The 23845-nt window shown below is 35.8% G+C and overlaps 1 protein-coding gene and 1 long non-coding RNA gene across 2 annotated transcripts in view; both read left to right on the forward strand.

Moving 5' to 3' along the window:
• RRAS2 (RAS related 2) overlaps positions 1 to 23845 on the forward strand; it is a gene marked incomplete in the record, with an annotated part of 709318 nt that overhangs the window by 141429 nt on the left and 544044 nt on the right.
• The window catches only part of LOC122811152, an 81553-nt gene continuing 66674 nt past the window's right edge, over positions 8967 to 23845 (forward strand). Inside the window, exons 1-2 of the long non-coding RNA XR_006366216.1 lie at positions 8967 to 9012; positions 9255 to 9663. This is a non-coding gene — a long non-coding RNA (uncharacterized LOC122811152). The remainder of the gene's footprint in view (positions 9013 to 9254; positions 9664 to 23845) is intronic.

Here is a 23845-nt window from a genome sequence, read left to right on the forward strand (position 1 = left end):
CCAGAAACTTAACCAATTGTTGAAATCAATCATTTTCTGCTTGTACTGTGGTATCATTCTGGGTGATGGTAGGATGCTGCTCTGGGCTAGGGTCATACCCACCTGAGCTGCATAATCCGAGAGCTCCTCCATGTCTCTTTTCATATAGTCCAGGGAGGTATGTCTCAGGTCATTCACATACACATGTACAATGACAGAGTCATATTTATACCTGTTATTAAGGGACCTGTGTGTGTGTGTGTGTTATGTGGCGGATCCTGGCACCTGACAGGCAGTTGACTGTTATTTTCTCCTTATTCAACCTAGTGAGTGAGACATCAGTGTGCTTCACTATTGAGTCACCTATGACTAGTGTGTTGGCATGCTGTTTTGCCTTAGGGGATTTGGTTGAGTGGCACACTGTTTAGAAAAGTTATGTGTCTCGTGATTAGTGTTGTTTTGTGGTCGAGTGCATTTCTGCCTTGGAGGTCTCTGCTGTTTGGGTAGATTTTTATTGAGAACCTCCACAAAGGTGGGTGTGTGGTTTGTGTTTTTATGTGAAGGTAGTGCTGGTGTGTGTTCTGGAGGGCTGTGTGTTCCATGTGGGTGTGGTGCAAGTGTTGACCTTCTCCTCTTGACCAGCTGTTCCAATCTTGGCTGGAGAGTGCATGGCTTCCAATTTGGATATAGAAGTGCATCTCTCGCAAGTCTGAGTGTTTTGGAGGTAAGAGGAGAGGGGTGCAGGTGTACATGAGGCAGTTGCTACATTGCCTCAGGATGCCCAAGTTCACCAGGTTAATAAAGGAAAGCACAGGGAACTGACCTTTTAGACATGCCTGGATGGGTGGGTATTAATAATAAGTACAGGAGGTGAATAACATAAGTTTGTTTTTTGGGGGAGTTGAGAAATAAGTTTTTTAAGCAATGATTCAGTGGCAGTAAAGGAACATTGCGTGATCTTCTGTAATTTTGTTATCAATGGGGCAGAGAAGATAAGGGTTGAGTCATTGGCATTTTGTACAAAAGTTGGAAGATAAGTAGCAGTACAAAGTTAATGTTAAATAATAGTGAGCCAGTTATGGTAGAAATGGTGAGAGATTTTGCTGCAATTTCACTGTATGCTGGCAATTGGATAGGTAGCTGTGGAACCAGGAGATGGAAGCTGTGAGACTTAGGGAAGCAAATTCAGAATGGAGCTTATGGGTGGGATATGGTATTGAATGTCTTGGATATATCAAAGAATGGAGACAAAACTAGGTTGCTCTCACTCCTGTTTTTGTTGACTATGCTGGTAAAGTTGAAGAGTGTAGTATTATGGTTGTGTCTAAACCTGTGTTTGGTCTTCGAAACAAAGTTATGCTTAATAATATGTTGCATAATCTGTGTAAGGATACAGTTCTCAAGATTTTTTTCAGAGAGGTAATAAGATTGCAGTGAGTCTGTAGTTTTAGTTCAGCTGATGCATCTGCAACAATTTTTAGATAATTGGTTTTAATTTGCCAAGTAATTTTCTAATGGCTGAGGTTGGGACAAGGTGAAAGGTAAGTGATGGTGTGTGGTTTTAAAGAGCAGAGGGAAGTGGAATAGTCATCGATCAGGGAGGAAAAAATGGATAAAATTAATGTTGAAATGAGTGGAGATAAAATCACTATGGTTAGAAGTAGGACAGAATGTAATAGTATGGCTGGGGTGTAGGACAGGATGTGATAGTATGGCCGGGGTGTACGACAGGATGTGATAGAGTATGGCTGGGGTGTATTATTTATGTATGGATTACCAGAATAGCTTGGGATTGTTTTGAGGCTGATGCTGGAGGTTGTTGTAAAATTATTTCTTGCCTGATTTAACATGGAACTTAGGTTTCTGAGATTTGTAAAATTTTGACAGGTTGACTGCAGTTTTATTTTGTACCGTTTCATCCAGGCTTTGTTTCTCTACAGTATGAGCTGTTTTGTCTCTTGTTAGCCATGGTGCCATATTTGATTTTACTCTATTAAGTTTAACCCTTTGCTGGGTTTAGGGAAGGTTACTGTGGTTAATCAGGACCAAACCAATGAGAGGTACAATGCTGCTTTTATACATACTTATTCAGTAGCATTATTGGAGGTTGAGAATATTAAGAAATATTGGGGGATAATGACGATGAATGAGGAAACAAAAGTTTTCCCAGCAATTCCCACCTTTTTAAGAAGAAGGGTTATGAATTTGAAGGAATTGTTTGAAAAAGTGATGGGTACCTATTTGGTAAGAAACAGAAGGTTAGGCACATTTAAGTGTGGGTCCTGTAATCGATGTGGGTATATACTGGATAAGTCAGAAATTTATTTACCAGCTAGGAATTACATTGTGAAAGCCCTTGGACACTGTAATTGTAACACAGTTGTGGTCGTTTACTTGCTGGTGTGTGAAACATGCTGGAGTTTTTATATTGGAAAGACAGAGATGTTTGAAAAGGAGAGTGTATGAACATATACACGACATTGCTAAATAAAAGGAAACTAACACACTTTATAAACATTCTAAGAATTGTAGTAACAAATTAAAATTTTTTTGTGGTAGAACAAGTGGCACATGATCCTTGTGGGAGGGTGTAGGGGAGGGTAGGTTTGAGTATCAAGAGTTATTCTGGCAGATTAAACAAGATGCAGGAAAACCCACGGGATTAAATGACCATATCAGCATTAACAGTGTGCTTAGATTGAGGGCTGCTAAGTAATGATTATACAACAACAGCAATGCATGCACACAACCTATTAATATTTTTAACTCACAGATATATATGATGTGTATATATTATACAAATATATTCATATGTTGTAATTTTATGTCAGTTTTATTATTTGTTGTATGTATACAAGATTTTTAGTGCAGTTGTGCTTTAAAGATAGGAGGTGGGTTAGATCAGCAAGTGGTGTTTATTGGATGATGTGAAGCTGCTGGTAGTATATATGGTTTGACTTTGTAAGTTTTATAATTGTTCTGAGGAAGCCTGTGATTGCTACAGGTGAAAGCACTTAACCATTGGAATTGCATATTGGGGCATTATTGGATTTTATAGAAGTTGCAATAAATTGTATCTGCCATGCTGTGGAGTCTCATATTGTATACTCTGTCTATTTGTCCTAACTGGTGCTAATTTATTTTGAATATTTAGGTAAGAATAGCTGAAATGAGTAATTGCTTTATCTAGGGTAATTGTTCCTAAATTATTGTAGTTGTAGAGGGTCAGAGTTGAAATAACTGTCTCTGTTAAGTTTAGCGACATTACTCATGAACCTAATGTAGGTCAAAGTATCACAGCTGTTTCAAAAAGAAGGGATTGCCATGAGTATAATATTTGATAGTTTAGTAGTCTCTCTCTCTCTCTCTTGTTTTATAGCAGGATATGTAAATACTAGATTTTGGTTTTATATGCATTATGAATAAAAACTTTTTTAAAGAAAATTATTTCATATATTTGCAATATATACACAGAAACATACTGTTATATAATGTAAGAAATACATTGAATCATCAAGGTAATCTTATAAAATGAACACATTAAGAATCTTGATATTTCAGTAACTACATTTCAAGGCTATCCCAGTCACTAAAATTCTTAGTATGATTTACAGATCTTATTCTGATCACTTCTTTTTCAGTTTTGGGCAGTATTGCTGCTAAGATTACAAATTATTTGAATGTAGGAACTGAATTCAATTTCCGTTTTATGTAATAATCTTTCTAGCTACTGCCAGGAGACTTCAGAATGTTTTTTTTTGTTTGTTTGGCTTTTACAGATAAACAACAAAGTGATACAGGCATTCGTCTTATTTGTACATTTGTTTGTCTCATTGATCTAAAGAACAATTATCAGACCATAACCCCTTAAAAATATACTTCTCTTTCCAATATACATTTAATTTTTCACAATCCATAAGCACGTGTGTCCATTCAGCGTTTACATCTTTACTACATCTTCAACAGGCTGAAGAAATCATTTTACTAAACTTGGAGATTTTGTACATACATACATTCTATGTATATATTTCCACATACAAACTTTCCATTATAAATTTGAAGTCTAACTGATTTAAGTAACAAATATTTATTCATACCATCTAGCAAGTCAGCCAGTCCACTACTATCTAAAAAGTTCCAGAATTTTATATCGCAATTATTTATGGTTAACTTGGACAAGCTTTCTTTGTAGACCAGTTTACCTTTGAATGGCATTCATATAATGGGGGAATAGTGTTGTGTTCTTCTTCACTCGTGTTATCTACTAATTCATTTAATTTCTTACTGATGGATAATAACTGGTTGTCAGATTCATCCAACTTAACTTACGCTAAATATTCCGGTACCTTGGCTTTACCTTTTTCAAAGCAATCGGACCATAACATTAAACCGTTCCTTTTTAATAAATTCATTTTAACATTCTTAAGAGTTTCTTTAAATCTAGAGATGTGTGCAATGGGGAGAGCACATAAATTTCCATTTTGGTATTTCTGGAGTTTTAAAAACCTATTTAACTATTTTAAGACTTGATTTCATATATGCAGAGTCTAAAGATTGAAACAATTTTCCTTCTAAGGTAAATTTTATTAACCAGATGAAAGGGTTGTTACATATTTCTAATATGTCATATTTGATAAACTTATAAGAATTTAGTAAAATCTGCTACTGAATGGTTTTCCATTGAAGAGTAATTTGAGTCTGTGTAGAATGTAATAGAGTTAAAATTTGCATTAGTAGAATCAGATTATACAACTGGGAAGCTAATACCACCATATTCCCATAATTTTGGATGATTTCTATGAAGAAGAATTCTCTGCTATTTAGGATACCTTAAGAATGAAGTTAATATTTTTTTAAACATTGCAGCCCATCCACAACCTTCTTTCCCTTTTTTTTTGCATATGAGGCTGGGGTGTCACTTCAGCAGTGACAGTCATCTGGAGCCAATGTTCATACTGCTGTTCCATTTTCTTTAAAAGTGTTTTGTCAGATATTAAAGCTGTTGAATGCAATATGTGTATAATTATTTGATAATAAAATCATTTTAATAAGTACTGACCTGTCCTTGAAAGTAAAAAGAAATCATTCCATTTTAATAAGAAATAACATTTCAGTTATTTTTTTCAAAATTGTTAATAATCTTACACACATCTTGATGGTTTTATTTCTAAATATTTTGGTTCTTTTTCTTCCCAATTATATTTATCTTTAAACTTACTGTCTAGTAATTGATTTAACACTAAAGTTTGTTTTATTATTAAATTTCAACAGCAGTAATTCTTAAAAGTTTTCAATTTCCTCATCTTTTTATTCAATTGAATAATTTAAATCTCCTATAGTTATTAAAATATCATCTGTAAAAAAAACTTTAACAAGGATTGCCAATCTAAAATAATTGAGAATCCATCAATTTTGTCATTGCTTCTGTTAGCTAACAGCTCGATAACTAATGTAAATAGTAGAGGGGGCAAGGAATACCATTGCTTTGTGCCTTTGTTTAAAGTGAATCTTTTATAAATGTAAGATCCATTTTAATCTATGCATTGGAGTCTCTATACAAGTTTTTTTCTTTAATATTTCAGTAAGTTCTGGAAAAAAAGCTTCTACGGTTTTAAATAAGTAGTTCCAATCTACAGAATCAAAAGCTCTTTCATTATCTAATTAATTAGGGCCAATTTCTTGTTCATTCCTTCTGCTAGATCTAAGATAATTACTACCCTTTTTATATTTTTATACATTAATCTATTGACTATAAATCCTGTTTGATCTTTATTAATCTACTGTATCTCAATCTTGTAGTGAAAATGGAAGTAAATATTAAATATGTTGTAGTCTGCATTCAATAATGAAATAGATGTGTATGAGGAAACTAACTTATTTATCCTTTTCTTGTTTAAGTATAGGTGAGATTACAGAAAATTTCCATGAGGGAGGAATTATTTTGTCACTGTGAATTATCCTGAAAATGTCGCTCAGTAATCCTAAAATATGTAACTGATGCAGACTATATAATTCCATATTTAAATAATCTATCCCTGGATTAACATTTTTCCCCTTTTTAAAAGCTTCTTTTGCTTCTATTAGGGTAATGGGCTTATTCAACAGAGATATTTGTTGGTCATTAAATTTGTTAATAGCATTTTTTACATACTTGTCAATTTTGTAATCATCAGGATTATTTGTATCTTTAGTAAGTGCCTCGTGGAACTTTTTAAAAATATTAAACATTTCCTCTATGTTTGAAGTAAGCTTAGTGTGAGGATTTTGGATATTATTGATCTGTGCCTTTTTGCTAAACATCTTACTTCTATTAGCTAATCTATTTAGAGTTTTTGAAATTATAATATAACTGCGCAATTTTATTTTTTTCTAAGTTATTTCTACTTTGTGTTAAAACTGTTTGATATTTTGTTATTAATGTTTTCATGACTTGAGTATTATCTAATTTATTTGTTGTTCAAACTTTGCTTTGTGTATTTCTGACAACTCTTTATCCCACTCTTTCACTTTAATATTAACCCATCTTCCCATTCTATCTTTGACATGCATTTTTAAAGAGTCCCAAAGTACGACTTTACTAATCTGACTGTTATCATTCAGATGTAAAAAATTCTCGATTTGTTCCTTAAGGTAACTCTTAAATATATACTGGGATTCTATAGATTTGAAATTTCTTTATATCTATTAGTGTATTAATACTTGATGCGTTATGATTAGATAAAGACAATGAATTGTTTTTAAATCATTTTATTAAGTAAATCTGTAGACATAAACCCTATCCATTCCAATTTGCATCCCACAAACATAAGAATGAGTGAAGAACAATGACTTCTTTTACTATTAAATCAACTAAATTATTATTACAAATCCATCTGTTTTAGTGCTTTAGCCGATGCCAGAATTTTAGCTTTCTTCTGTGCACTTGTATCTTCTCTACTCTGTATGCAGTTAAAATCCCTGGATAGAATTACTACAAAGCCATTGGAAGGATAGTTTGTGATCTTTGGCCACTCTTGCATCTTTTCCAGGGTTCCAGTAAAAATTAGCCAGTGTATAGAGTTCACCATTTTATTTAATTATTACAAATGTATATATTCCTTTGGGATCATTAATATAGTCCATGACCTTGGGCATTACAGTAGATTTTCTCCAAAGTATAACACTTCCTCTTCTCTTTTTGTTAAAAGTAGATTATAATTCGCAACCCAAGTTATTTAGTTATTGTACACTTTTTTACTAGCAAGCGAGTCTTTTGCAAGAATATCTTATTGATTACCTTTTGTTGCCATCATTTAATCCATTTACATTAATAAATAATAGATTAAAGCTCCCATACTGCGCATTTAAAATGATTTACTTTAAAAGATAAAATGACAGTTATCCACCATATTCATTTAATTATATACAAGACTCTAAAGCATTCCTCCAACACTATCTTCACATTCCACATTTTTGAATTCTTCCTTTTTACAACCTAAAGTACTAAAACTCATAAATAAAAACATATCTATAACTGTAACTTTATATATTAATAAAACGCAACCTGCCATGAGTACCAAAGTTCCTAGTTTGCCTATCAAATAGAAAAACTACTATACTATCTCTCTACGTAGCAGTACCCAAAAATTCATCAAAAAACTAGCCAAAATCTACCATGACTCAGAAGTACTCCCACGTGACTCGCATATCATATACAAGTTAAAATAAACTATTAATTTGGTGGTTTTGCCATTTAAAACTGTTACTTTATAAAAGTTTTAATAAATGTTTTATATTAATCAAATATTAAGTAATTCAACATATACTATTTATGTGTAGTAGTAGAATTAATTATCCATTAAATGTTCCTAATTTATTTGTTCATTCAACATTGTAATAATTAAATCTCTCTAAATATGTAGAACAAATTGGGACCTGAAGAGATAAGATTACCAGTTCCTCTTAGTATAAAGGTATATCTTTATCATACTAAACTGTTCTACAAAAGGGAAATCGGTGCACATATATATATATATATATATATATATATATATTCATCATACTAAAAGATATTCACATATTTTCTAGATGTAACAAAAGCTCTGAATTAATTTCAAAAGTACAAGTGTCTATATCTCAAAATTGTGTAACCCTCTTGATATTGTACATATCAAGATATTTAAAAATCCTTTAGCTTATTAAACTAATTCATAAAAAATCTGTATCTTACTGAGGTCGAAAAGAATATCTTGCTATTTCTGTGGAGTCAAAAAAATTGCAGTCTATATTATATTCAAAAGTTACAATGCGCTCAATTCAAATCCCATTCTCCCTTCCTGGATTCAAATATATTTAAAACTATCCTTTATTTTCTATTAAAATGGATGTACTGATTCAGCAATATAGCACTCAAATTTCAGCTCTGATTTATGAAATTAGTTATTTCCAGTAATATTCGTGAATCTAATAACATACAGTATGCAAAAAAGCTTCATAGTTCACATAACCAACTTCAAATTTCAGTTTTCTGGATATTTTCAAATATTTTATATGATTTTCTAAGTAAATTATATGAGATCTTATACATTCAAATTTTCGTGTTATGCAGGTATATGTAATGCATATCTTTCTTATAAATAGTTTGTTTAAAAATAGTGTTTCTGTCTTATTTGCCCACTGATATTTTGCTTTATTGTATTAGAGGGAAGATTTTAGAAATGCACATTAAAGAGCTATTTAATCATCAGCTCTGTATTAGATATTACAGTATGCACATATGTTTCTTAAGTTGCTGTTATTGCTCTCTTATTATTCTTACATAGTAGATACTTTGTTCTTGTACATATGCATATTCATAAGATGTTTACTCATTAATTTTAGTATTACAAGCAATCTTGACTGTATAAAATAATTTCTGCTTGTTTAATTTGAATGTGTTTTTAGCCATTGTGAACTGCTGTTCGGATCTAAACTTCTCATCCTGACATTAGAATTTGATTATTACAGCATGTGAAAATGACAACTCACAGCACGCAGCAGCTGCTAATTTCCTCAGTAAGTTTCTCATTCTTCTTCTTTTAAATCATTCTGATTAGTAGCAAACGTATAACTTGCTTCTTTCCATTAATATACATAGTTAGTTAATAACATTACGGCATACGCTAAATTTATATGTCAGCAACAGCTCAGTATGAAACATTACCAGTTCTTCACTTCTAAGTAAAAAAATATGTTATTTTGAGTAGATTTCTCGCATACATACTTGAAAAAAGAAAAGTTCCTTTCTGTTTTCACAGACATCGATGATGAACTTTGACCTAGATTTTCTTCAAAACAGCTCAAGAAGCAGTCAGGAAGCAAGGCATGAATCTAGCATTCTCACACAACTGGAGCATTCTTTATTTCTTGAGTGTTTTTAAGTGTTAATTGCTTCATAAACAACTTGTGAAAGGAGTCTGTTACATAAGAACAAAGAAAACAAAATTACCAGCATGTTAACACTTTATCTGATGATGTCAATTTTTATTCTATCCTCAACTAATGACTATGGATCAGATCCTTCAGATCTGACTCAGCCGTTGCTAAAGCTCATGGCAACCAAAAACTCTCGAGATTCTCCCTTACCCACAGTGCACAAATCCCAAATACCTCGGATCTCGTTTACCACTTTACGAGAAAGATGTGGTGACTGTTGCTCTCAAACAGGTAAGAGTTTAGATTAGTGTGTTCATATTTTTTTCTGGTAGTTAAAACTGTATTGTCTTCAGGTTTTTTTCTATTTCTTACCTTTGTCATTTAGTATTTCTCTCTCTCTCTTTTTTTGTACAGTTGTACCTTTGAATACTATTGTTAGTATTTTCTTTTTTCTACACTTTGTGTACACTCTGTTACCATCATTGGTATTTTTTCTCTCCATTTTTCTGTACTTTACTTTCCTCTGAAAGTATATGTCTATATATGTGTGTATTTCTATATCTTCATATATATGTATATGTATATATATAGAGAGAGAAAGAGAGTAGTTTCTCAGTGTTGTGTTTGTCGGTAGGGTTTGTACTGTGGCCTTTTCCTTGGTAGCTGTGTCAGAGAAAGGCCCATTTGGGTTTAAGAAATGTCTTGTGTGGGCATAAGGTCCCAGTGTTTAATACCCATACTTTGTGTTTATTGTCTGGGTCCCCTTCATCTTCAAGAGGACTGTGCAGTTTGTCCCGAGTTAAATGCAAGTGCTCCTGTAGAATGTAAAATAAATTTAATATTGAAGGGCATGCTTCCTTCTGTCTTTGTAGAGGTTTTATCTGGAGCACCAAACTCAAAATCTCCTTCTCCGGGTCCATCTACTACTTCTGAGTCTCAGATCATTCAGAAAACAGGCCTCAATCAGATCTGACCACATCAATGCATCCTAAAATGAAAACTTTATTGGAGCTGACACAAGCCTTTGATCCTAAATGGAAAAATCGTCGGATCTGATAAAAAGTTTCTACAGCTGACCACCGTTAGTTACCTGCCAAGGACAACTTATTCACCCTCTGTAGATCCAGTAACCTGCAGGGTACCTTCCATTTTTTGGAGAAACCCAGGCCCCACTCCTTTTGTTTTTCACCTGCTCTTCCAGGCATCTAACAGAAGATGATGTGGAAAGATTGTTAAGAATGATTCTCCTGGCACAGAGCCGGATTGTTGCCTTGCAGGCTCTTACCCCTTCTGGTCAGGTCTGCTTCTGTACAAAACCCCCCTTTACCAGATCCTCCTCTGATTCCTACAACAGTATCAGAGTCTTTGGATCAGAGCCACCTGGCTCCGTCTGTCTCTGATCCAAGGATACCATCATCCTTGGATCCGAGATTTGCTCTGAGCACTTTGGCTCAGTTGAATCCAGAGGGCTGTCAGAGCTGAAGCCTCCTGGTCACATCTGAGGTGTTGGAGTCAACTCTGAAGTTGTCTGAGCCATCGCTATGCCTCGGAGCTGCTGTGTGGGTTAGCTCAGCTCTGGCTTCTACCTTCGGGGGATTGCCTTCAGAGCAGTGAGAGACAGCGGTACAAAAGCTTGTCTTTTCAGATCCGAGGTTTTTTCCCCTCTCTGGGGTGGACTACCTTTTAGGCTATGTTGAGTGCATTGTTTGCCGCAGCAGCTCAGATGGAACCTAACCCCCTTGGATCTACAGTCTACAGCCCTGATGTCTCTGCACTCGGAGTTTCACCATACTCTTCCACTGGGACAGCCAGTACAAAAACCCCGGGCTTCCCATCAAGGTATCCAGAAATCTTCCAATACCTCCCCAGAGCATCCCACTGAGAAGGTCCCTACGAAGATGTGTAAGAGGAAGCACTTGGACTCCCCAGAGGAGGCTATCACAGAAGATATGGACTTTGAATGTGGAAAGTCCCTACCCCTGCTGTCTTTCCAATTCTTCCATGATGCTCATTTCACTTTTAGTTGAAAGAAACTTGAGGGCAATGGGTTCAGGCATTTCTATCAGGGCTTCCTTTTGGACAGATTGTCCTTGTTTGGCCCCAAAGTGAAGGACACATCATCCAGGGGGGGGTGAGAAGGAAAGAAAAAAATCTTCTGTAGGAATCAGTGCAGTGGTTAGAAGATGTGGTTTAGAAGTCCCAGGGTCCTTTCCAGGCCACACATGGAGGATTGCAGAGGTGGGCTACAAAAAACAGTGGCCCAGAGATTCATTATCTGATGGACCTACCAGTGCTCCTGAAAGGAGGCCTGATTGTCCACCTGTGACCTGGCAATGTACATGCACTATTGTAACTGTTTAAATGTATATGTTTTTAACAGAGGAAACTGGAGATTAAACCTCATCCAGCAGACTTTAGAATATATATAGAAAATAAATCATGTTATATTGTCTTTGGTGTGAACTAATCACTACTCTGGAAGCATATAGTATGCAATTTTTTTTTGACAATGCTTAAGTAGAAAACCTCTTTATTCAGTAAAAAAACAAAAGGAACGATGAGCACTTTCGGTTGTATCAGCCTTCATCAGATCATAAAAAATGCAATAAACAGGATCATTTAAGAATAAAATAACAGCCAATCATGTTCAACACTAAAGCAGACTCACCAATTAAAAACTTTCCCTACTAACTTAAGTATTCATTTTGCAAGATCCAATGAGGAGTCACTTAAAAGATAGAAAGCCAATACATATTGAAAGGTGGAGCTACAGCATTGATGGCAGTACTTCTAAATGTCATTGAAACCTTCCATATACTTGTATAGGGATCAACAAGATTGGACTCTTATGGCAAAAGTGTGTTTAATACATAGCTATAATCTTTCAAAAAGTTCTTTTTTTATACGTCTCATCATGACATAGCCATAGAGGCAAAAAAATCAGCCAATACATAATCGGAGGTGCCGCTACAGCAATGATGATGAAACATCCAAATGCCATTAAGTCTTCCCAATATACATGTATAGAGCTCGACAAAAGTATAATAAAAACATAGAATGTATGTGTAGTATGTAACTAATACCTTTCAGTGAATCATATTTCATCACAGCAGAGCCATAAGAACTACATTCAATGGCTTCTGCAACGAAGCGCAAGTCTAAAAGTTTATTGAACCATTAAAAATCATTGATGTTCCTTGTGACCAAACATTAAGATTTACACAAAAAAGCATTGTAGAAAAGCTCACTGTAGGTCTCTGTGTGAGAGACAACAACCAATATTTGATGTTATATAAAAATAACCAATCATACGATTCCCTAAAGAATCCCAGCCAATAGGAACACAAGTGAAAAACTTCTATATCAGACCGAATAACTGCAACTCATTACAAAATAGTAATGAAAATAAATAAAATGTATCCCTACTATCTTCCAGTACAATTTAAACTATAAAAATAAACCATTATCAATAAAGAATACAAACTTAATATCAGAAAAAAGGGGATGTTTTCATATGTTAGATAACTAAGACCGTGCTACCTATCATCGTGATTTATGCAAATGAGCAACATGAAAAGTGCTTATTATAGGTTTGCTAAAATGAGCATCCAGCCACTAGCCAATACTAGCTACAAGATCAGTCATTAATTTTACAGATCTAAGCTCCCCTGGTGAACTAAGTGCTATCTAGCGATAAAAACCTCCCCATTATTGCGCCAAAAACTTACATCATAAAAAGTAAGAAACTTTCATTGTATACAAAAATAAACAAAACCTAAAAATTATAATCTATCAGAACTAATTACCAAAGCTAATTAACATAGCTTAAGCAAAGACATTTTCATTACGAGATAACTCACCATTGGTCTCCCAAGGAAAAATACCAGCCACTAAAACATGCCAATCTCATAGTTAACCATTCGATTCCCTTGTTTCACAATGTTTCACTGTTTTACAGTGATGTTGGTTTTGGTTTTTATCATGTGAGTAATGTGGATGGTTAGCATGAATTCTGCTTTATCATTCTTTGAGGGGTTTGGATATGCAGCCCTTTGGATACATTTGTTCTGATTGAATGTTATTTCCAAGGGAACTGAATGACTGGCCATTTAATTGCCAATGTGTAGTCCCTTGGATTCATCTATCTTGAATGGATGTTAAGTTTTTGGTACAATAATGGGGAGGTTTTTATCGCTAGATAGCGCTTAGTTCACCAGAGGAGCTTGGTTCCATAAAATTTTCTGGCTAGGTTTGTGATGATTGGCCAATATGTTCTTGGGGAACTGAACAATTGGTCTTGTAGCTAGTATTGGCTAGTTGGCTGGATGTTCATTTTAGTAAGCCTATAATAAGCGCTTTTCATGTTACTCATTTGCATAAATCACAATGATAGGTAGCACAGTCTTTGTTAGCCAACATACGAAAACATCCCCTTTTTTCTGATATTAAGTTTGTATTCTTTATTGACAATGGTTTTATTTTTATAGTTTAAATTGTATTGGAAGATAGGGATACATTTTATTTCTTTTCATTACTATTTTGTAATTATTTGCAGTTATACGTTCTGACGTAGAAGTTTTTCACTTGTGTTCCTATTGGCTGGGATTCTTTAGGGAATCATATGATTGGTTATTTTTATATGACATCGAATATTGGTTGTTGTCGCTCACACAGAGATCTTATAGTGAGCTTTTTTTTACAATGCTTTTTTGTGTAAACCTTAATGTTTGGTCGCAAGGAACAACATTGCTTTTTAAGCGTTCAATGAACTTTTAGACTTGCGCTTCGTTGCAGAAGCCATTAAATGTAGTTCTTATGGCTCTGCTGCGATGAGATATGATTCACTGAAAGGTATTAGTTACATACTACACATACGTTCTATGTTTTTATTATACTTTTGTCGAGCTGTATACATGTATCTTGGGAAGACAATGGCATTTGGATGTTTTATCATCTTTCCTGTAGTGGCAACTCTGATTACTTATTGGCTGATTGTTTTGCCTCTATGGCTATGTCATGATGAGACATATAAAAAATAACTTTTTGAAAGATTATAGCTATGTATTAAACACACGTTTGCCGTATGAGTCCAATCTTGTTGATGCCTATACAAGTATATGGAAGGTTTCAATGACTTTAGAAGTACTGCCAGCAATGCTGTAGCTCCACCTTTCAATATGTATTGGCTTACTATCTTTTAAGTGACTCCTCATTGGATCTTGCAACGTTAGTAGGAAATGTTTTTGATTGTTGAGTCCGCTTTAGTGTTGAACATGATTGGCTGTTATTTTATTTTTAAATGATCCTGTGTATTGCATTTTTTACGATCTGATGAAGGCTGATACAGCCGAAAGCGCTCATAGTTTCTTTTGTTTTTTTTTTACTGGATAAAGAGGTTTTCTACTTAAGCATTCATCTTGTCAAGTGTTTTATGAACAGCGGTTTAGCCATGGAGTTTGGCCGAAGATTTCATTTTGTTTTTTTCAGTTCCTGTTCTTTGGCAAACTTCAGCAGTGTTGAATTTTTTGCTTTTGTGTTCTGTCTTGGGTTGGACAACAAGAAGAACTATTCATCACATCATCTTCCTTGCTGTAGTAAGTAAGTAGGGAATAGTAACTCTCTTAGATATAGTCATGAATATAGTGAAGCTTAGTTTAGATTTTGTTTTTCTTTATTTGTCTGAGCCTGTCCTGCAGTGTTATTTTAAATATTTTCTGTGGTTTTGAACTCTGATGTCCCTGTGAATATATATTTAGTATTGTCTTGTTCTTTTGTTATTTATTATTAATTATATTTTAAACCTCTCATTGTGGGTGATCTTTGTAGAGATATTTAAGTTTTGAGAGTACTTGCATATTTATTTGGTGACACGGTGTGGGCCACTCCTAATAGCCATGTCTTGGTCAAACTATCATTTGCATTAGTATTAATATTACACAGTAAAATTAGACCCCCTTTGTTAAAGGCCTTAAAGTAGCTGGTTAGGGGTTCTGGTGGCAGTGGTAACTTCCTTATAGTTTGGGCAGAAGGAGCATAGCTAGTAAACCTGTGCCGGCCTTTCCCAGGTGTGTGTGTTTGTGTGTGTGTGTGTCAGCTACTAGGACAAGGACACGAAGCACTGGTTGGACTAAGAGGGAGTGTTGGAGGACTTGGCTTGGAACCCTGGCTAAGGACTCGACTCTGTAGCTGTGCCAGTAGGTAGTCTTACTGGAGATCTGGAGAAAGAGGGAGAAACCAGCCCTGAACGGAGTCTGGTCTCTGTGTTTTCTTAAGGGAAATTGCACTTGATGCAGAGAGCTGCATCTGGAAACTGTGTGTGTGTGTATACCCGTTATCCTCCCAGTGAACGTCCCCCACAGGTGCCAGTGGTGAGGATTGAGGCTGCTTGATTACTAGTCCACTGATGGGTCATCACAGTTTCACCCAGTCAGAGGAAAGAAGCAGCAATACAAATACAAAAGCTGATAGAAAAAAGGCATCCAGCAAAACTCACCAGACCAGATAGAATCCGGAACTTACTCAACATTCTTAGTGCCAAAGAAAACAGGGGACCTCAGACCTATTTTTGGAACTCAGCAACTTGAAGTCAGTTCGTTGTACCAAGTTCCGGATCATCACATTTCAGTTCATTCTCTCTTTCTGGACAAGGATGACTGGATGTGCTCAACAGAGCTTCAGGATGCTTACCATCACATAAAGATGACCAGATGATCCAGAAGGTACCTACTCTTCTGGCTGGGAGCCAGTCATTACCAGTTCAGAGTTCTGCCCTTTGGTCTCAACACAGCCCTGTGGGTGTTCACCAAATGTATGGCAGTAGTAGTAGCTCACTTGAGACTGCAAAGATTCCTGGTGTTTCCATATCTAGATGACTGGCTCATTACCACCTTGACCAGGCATCAATTAATAAGGGTAAGAGATCAGGTTCTCCAGGTGTGTTCTTATCTGGGGATAACCATAAACTATGAAGTCTCAATTGGACCCGACTCAAAAATTGGATTTTATAGGAACTCGATAGTTTCATTGCCTCTCTCAGGAGGTCAAACCATAAGATCACAGGTCAGGAAAGTAATCTGCAGTACCAAGATTTCAGCCCACTTGGTCCTTCAAGCACTAGCAATAACTCTAGTACCCTTAGCAAGATTCTACATAAGGATTCTACAGTGGATGCTAGCAATACAGTGGTCGATACTGTACCAACCCATATAAATTCTGATACGAATCACCCACATATGCAGAGACCTAAGGTGGTGGATTCAGTCAGATCAGGTTAGACAAGGCCGTCCATTCATTCCTTGTCAGCCCAAGACCATAGTTACTATGGATGCTTCCCAGTTGAGGTGGGGGGAGGGGCATTTTCTGGTGAAAACAGTCCAGGGCACTTGGTCCCCTGAAGAGGCCAACTTTGCATATCAGTGCCCTAGAAATGAGGGTAGTGCTTTTACCATTGCAAGCCTTTCTGGATGCTCTTCCTTCAGGGACAATTGCAATTCAAACTGACAATATGTCAGTAATTTGGAACATCAACAAATGATCCTTGTTTCATATGACTTTCTCGTATTACACTTGAGTTCTATTGCCATGACTGAGTTTTCTTCCAAATGACTATAAACTTTGTCGGCATCAGTTCCAGTGTATAGTTTATATATCGTTGGAAGGCAAGTTATTGGTCTATAGTTTTTAGGATAGCTTACAGGTTTTCCCTTAAGTAGGAGTCTTGTTTTTCCTATTGTTAACTAGGCTGGTGTCTGGTGAGGGTGCACATATAAATAGTTCTCTTTTGGTGGTGGTTCAATTCCTTTTGCCATGTTTCCCAATTCTCCATAAAACTTTTTTGGGTCATCAGTAAATTGCTTATTTTGTACTTTTCCTTTTATTTATCTGCATATCTTCTAAGTTTTTCTGCCTGTGCTGATATTTTTAGTTTTTTGTGATAGTGCGCAATAGATCCTGATCCATTCTAATGCTGCACATTGCTTTTATCCCATGTATCTTTCTGAGTATTTTTGTGGAACTGTTCCCTCTCCTATACTCTTCAGTAACATTTCATGTCTTAATTGCTTTATAGTTTTCTGTATTTGATAATTCCATGATGACATTCAATTTCTCCTCTTCCTTTCCCTTACTACCCTGTGTTTTTGTGGTAAGACTTTGTGTGTTATTAATTTAGCTGCACAGTAATATATCCTCTTTACTTCTGTTATATCATACGAATCTCTGTAGACAGTCATAATTACTGTGTCCATTTGTTTTATCAAGCTTTTTGGGTTTTATTGACTTTCTGTAGTCTGCTTCTTTCATTGATCTTAATGTGTTTGTCCATTTCTATTAAATCAAGCAAGTCTTCTCTTTGATCATTTTCTTCTAAACTGAGGGCACATTCTTTGTTCTCCATTTTCTGTGGGCATTCCATAGAAAGTTCCAGAGTATCTTCCTGCGTCACATTCTCTTCAGGGTCATCCTGTGTCATCCATTGCTCTTTCATATGGGAGCTCACTGGCCTTTTACTCCACAACACTAACTGCGTCAGAGTTGCCAGTTTCCTGTTCCTTCTCTTGCTGTGCAACTCCAACTAAATGTTTGTACTGGTTTCCTATGAAAGGCTTCAGAGTATCTTCATATGGCAATTGATCAGATGTTTCCTGCTCCACTGGTTTCTTAATTTGGTGATCCATTTTTGTATCCTGCAGTGATGCTATTTGAGTTGGGTTTTCTACACTAAATCCTTAACTTCACAGGTAATTCATAACATCAGTTTCTGTTTATTTAACTTCTCCATTACTAATCTTGTTTTCTACTTTTCCCCTTTGTTTTCTTATTTTTTGTGTTGTAAAATTTTCTTTGTCTGGAAGACTTTGCTTGTATTTCTCTTCAAATGTCTTTGGTGCTGCTCTTTTTTGTGTTGATTAATTTAGCTTTCTCATTTGCATAAACATTGCATTTCTTTCCCATGTCCGTATTTCATTTTATACCTTTCAAAAGTCTCTAGATTTTGTTCTTTATATTTTCAAACTTCCTCAGATCATTTTTTCAAAATGGCCCAAGGTTTCTTGGTCTCTATAATGTTTTTCATAAATCTGTTGTATTAATGAACAAAAATTTTTATTTGAAGCTTCTGACAGTTTTTCTTGTAAAAGTATTTTTTCCTCCAGTTTCTCTCGTAATCTTTTGTACTTCATTGCTAGGGCCAGCCTTGCTGTGACCTATTTCCATCACCCCAAAACAAAGTGCAGAAGCTACTTTGCCCTAATTCCCCCAGGGGGAGTCCCTGAGAGATGCTCTTTTCCTCACTTGGCCCACAGGTCTCCGCTATGCTTTTTCCCCCTTCCCTCTAATTCCACTCCTTTTCAAGAAAGCAACCAGGTTGAGAAGCAAAGTGATCCTCATTGCACCCTATTGGTCTTGACAGATTTGTTCCCTTTCCTGTGGCCTCATCTAGTTCAACGTCCATGGATTCTCAACCCAGTTCTAGACCTGCTGTCTCACCTAAAGGGACGGTTGCATCCCAACCTTCAAAATCTCAAGCCGACAGCTTGGTTCCTCCACTTTCATTAGTCACCAGGCATAATGATTTACCTTCCCCAGTGTGGAAAATTCTGCTGGCTTTCCATAGACCATGCACCAGGAAACTCTACCTTAGTAAGTGTAAAAGATTTTCAACCTGGACATATAATAATAATCTCAACCCTTTCTCCACACCCGTGGAAAGCGTTTTAGTATTACTAGCCATTGTTTTTGATCAAGGCACTTCAGCCTCCACAATTAAGGTCCAGTTAGCGGCCTTCTTCAACTTCCTTAATGGTTTTGATGACCTCCCTCTGATTTCACATAGACTATGTAAAGTGCTCCTCAAAGGAGCTCTGCATTTAAAATCTCCATTTAAAGACTTCTACCCCCATGGGATCTATTATTTTGTAGTCACTAGTGCTTCTTCCCTTTGAGCCAGCAGCGACATACAACTTAGTTTCTTTCATAGAAAATGCTTTTTCTCACAGCTGTTACCGCCACAAAATGAGTCTCTGAGATTCAGGCTTTATGCTCAAAACCCCCCTTATTTATTTTTCCATAAGGATAGTTTCACTAGGAACCAATCCGTCCTTTCTTCTGAAGGTGGTCTCAGAATTCAACATTAATCAAATGATCGACTTATTTATTTATTGGTATTTGTTTACCAGGAAATTCCAGTGAACCAGGATAGCCCATTTTCAGTGGAGAAAAGCTCCAATACAGAAATAGGTACAGATTCTAAGAAAAATCACAATAAATGAATACAAAATTGACTTACTACTTAAACCAGAAAACAATATAACATGGTTAATTATTAGAAAGAGTCTACAGATAATAATATATAAAATACATGGATTACAAGGGAATTAAATGAGAGTTAAAATCATGAGTTATACTGAGTCAGGAAAGGAAGGGATTAAGATTGGAGTGAATAGAGTTATCAGGAAGGAGCTAGTCATACAAAGAGCAAGCATTCGGAGACCAGGAATATGATACAGAGTTGCCTTTGTGGAATGTGTAGAATATAGAATGGAGGAAACAGGGGGAAGAGAAGTATGAGAGAAAAGAGGGGAGATGGAGAGGGAATAGGAAATGAATGAGGCCAGTGCCAAGAGAGGGGAGAAATGAGAGGGGCAGTGAGGAAGCGGAAGTAGGGGAAGGAGGGTTTAGCAGATTGAGAAGTAGAGAGAAGAGAGGGTGGTAAGGGAAGGGGAGACAGGGGAAGAGAAGGATGTTAAGGTTCAGGGCTCTGTGGGAAGAGATTAGGTGATGGCAGTTTGTGTGACACCACAGTTACATAACCACTTGGAGAGAAGGTGGTTATGTAAAGTGGGAAACTGCTGTAGACGGACGGAGGGAGGTAGGTTATTCCAGGTTTTGGCAACATTCCAGGAGTACAAGAATTTGCCTGCTGATTGTTTTGGTTTAGGAGTTTGGAGAAGAAAATGGTGTTCAGATCGTAGAGTTCTACCTGGGTTGTATAGGGTGAGGGAGAGCTGAGAGCAGGACAGTCCTGGGGCTTATAAATCAGTTTGTATGGTAGTGAGCTGTAGGAAAAGTAGATAGTGCTGGAGTTCTTTTAGGGCTATATAGTGGTGTGCAGAGTGGAGACTGTTAGTTGTGAATTTAGCAATTTTGTTATAGCATGACTATATAGCAGAGATGAATGTAGGTTGGTTAGGATGGGAGCTCTGTAAGTGAGAGATGGCAAAAGATAGGAAAGAACTAGGGTACCTTCACACAAAGTAACACAGGCAGAAATCCACACACAAAAATTTATTTAAAACATGAAACAAAGTAAGCACTTTTGTCTGGTATATATAACTAGACTTCTTCAGACAACTAAAAACTGCATGCAAAGAACTTTATATACATCAGAGTCACAATTGGTCACACCCCACTTAAACTTCATGAGCTCAAAGAAAAGAAATCTTTTTGTGCAACCCAAAATGCATGATGCAGCTAAAAAAGCATCTTATGTAAATCACTTTGTAGAATAAAGTCCAGTGGGCCAGGATAGCCCATTTTCAGTGGAGGCCTGGGGAGAAAAGCTCCAATACAGAAATAGGTACAAATTCTAACAAATTCTAAGAAAAATCACAATAAATGAATACAGAATTGACTTACTACTTAAACCAGAAAACAGTATAACATGTATAATTACTAGAAAGCGTCTATAGAGAATAATATAAAAAATACATGGATTACACGGCAGAATTCCCTTCAGCCATGGTAGGAAAAAACTGGGAAAGCCAAACACAAACGAAAACCAACCTTCACACAAAGTAACACAGGCTGAAATCCACTGATCCAAACACGAAAATTTATTTAAAACATGAAACAAAGCAAGTGCTTTCGTCTGGTATATATAACCAAAACTGCATGCAAAGCAGTTTATATACATCAGAGTCACAACTGGTCTTGAATAGGCATCTATATGTCGCGATTCCTGGCATTTTTTTTGAAAAAATGTAACGTAATTGCAACTATGGTGGGAAGTGTTTCATTTATAACTATTGATGTCAAGGAATTGTTTAGTTGTATCCCGCAAAATATTGGATTGGAATGGTTTTTGGAATTCTTATTTGAAGAATTGGGGTTGGAGCAAGGCAAGATGAACTTGTATATACAACTTATGGACACTGTGTTGAAGGACAATTATATTTATTATGAAGGGCACTATTTCAAACCGCTGCTAGGGATTGCCATGAGGTCACCGTGTGGTCCTGTATTTGCGAACATTGTAATGTTATGGTGGGAACGGTGTTTTTTTTCCTCTTCCTCCTATTTTTTGCATTGTTCCTTATATTTATGGTACCTGGATGATTTATTCATAGCATGGAAGGGACCTAAGGAGGATATTGCTCCATTTATTGATAATCACAGCACGGAATTTTTGAAGTTCACACACACACCTGGGATGAAAAGAAAATTTCCTGTTTGGATGTTAAGATAAATAAATTACAGGATGGGGGATTAAAATTTACTATATTTAGAAAAATCATGTATTCTAACAGTATCTTATATTATTCCAGCAATCATCCATTGCAGGTTAAACGTGGTATAGTTAAGGGCCAACTTGTAAGAGTGGCCCGCATGGTTTCTAAGTTTGAAGATTTTTTGCAAGAATGTGACACTATGGGGCAGATGTTTTTAGATAGAGGATATCCTGACAGTCTTGTATACAATATCAAACAAGAGGTTATAAGAAGATGACACTGGTTTTTATATCCCCATTTTGGGGTGTGCAGGGAATATACCCTGCCCCCTACCTCTGGGGATGGTACCCGCTTATCTGGAAACAACTGTGAGCTTGATGGAGGGGACACTGAGTTAGATAATTCTCAGGTAATTGGTACCCAGCAGAATTTTAGCCCTTCATTTCCATTTGTATCCACTTTTTCCAGTGAGAGTCATATTGTACAGGACATTCTTAATAAGAATTGGCCTATATTATTGAGTGAACCCAGTTTGGCTGGGATTTGTGGTAGGAAAGCTAACTTTGTTTTTAGAAAGGGCAGGAATATCAAGGGCCGCCTGGAACAAACTACAGATGGGGGAATAGAAGGAAAGATGTATCCATGTGGTATATGCCACCAGTGTAATTTTATTTTGCCAACTACTAGTATTATTATATGTGATAAAAGGATTAAGATTAAAAGTAAATATAGTTGTTATACTCAAGCAGTCATGTATGCCACTATGTGTACCAAGTGCCCAGCCTTTTACATAGGCAAAACTCAACGCAAACTGGCTCAAAGGATATCTGAGCATAGATGTGAAATGCGGCAACACAATGAGAAAAATGCACTATATAGGCACACAAAACGTTTCCCTGATCATACATTTAAATTTGTAATATTACAAGTAAAATGTGGGGATAGGGGGGCCCATGGAAGATATTCCTTGAAGAAAAAGAAATGTGGTGGCAGGTTTTTCTTCATGCATATTCCCCCACAGGTTTAAATGACACAGTTTCCATATCAAGCAAGTTAAAATTAAAAGTATTTGATAGGTAATTTTTCTAGTTCTAGTTAGTGAGGGTGTCCCTGAGTTTATTTGATATAGACTAGGTTAAATGTTTTTTAGAACTATGTTTCTTTAGAACTATATGTTTTAATAATTTTTTGCATAATAATGTTGGCATAATTATTTATATATGTATACATTTTTTAAAAATGTTTCATACCATGTAGGTTTAGGCTATTTATTGTATGACAAATTTTCTGATTTTTGAACAGATACATATGTATTTTTATATTCTACAAAGTGATTTCTATGAAATGCTTTTTTAGCTACATCATGCATTTTGGTTAGCACAAAATGTTTTTCTTTTCCTTGAGCTCATTAAGTTTAAGTGGGGTGTGACCATTTGTGACTCTGATGTATATAAATTGCTTTGCATGCAGTTTTTAGTTGTTTGAAGAAGTCTGGTTATATATACCAGACGAAAGCACGTAATTTGTTTCATGTTTTAAATAAATTTTCATGTTTGGATCAGTGGATTTTAGCCTGTGTTACTTTGCGTGAAAGAACTAGGGTACGTTTGGAGGAGAGAGAGAGGAACTTGTTATGCCTGTATAGAAGTCTGAATTTTTTATGAGTTTTGTTGATATTGTTTTAAATGTGAAGGTCGAATTTGATGTTTTCATCGATTTAATAAATGCCCAGCGGTTTAGTATGTACAACTAACTCTCTCTTAGTTGAGTTGAGAGATACAGTATTAAAGGTGTCTTTATTAATTGGCATATTTTTCTTGGGGGGGGTAAATATCATGAATCCTTTTGAGGGTTTAAAGAGAGATGATTTTCATGAAGCCATTTTTTCCACAGTAAAAAAGGCTGTTTGGTTGGAATTCCTGAGATTGTGTTTGGGGCTGAACAGACAATAGTAGAGTTGTCCTGTTTAATAACTTGGTGGAGATTCGTAATGAAAATATTGAATAGAAGATGGCCTAAAATAGAGC

Source organism: Protopterus annectens, chromosome 9.part0 (assembly GCF_019279795.1).
Source record: "Protopterus annectens isolate FY-2018-M chromosome 9.part0, PAN1.0, whole genome shotgun sequence".
Classification (NCBI taxonomy): domain Eukaryota; kingdom Metazoa; phylum Chordata; order Ceratodontiformes; family Protopteridae; genus Protopterus; species Protopterus annectens.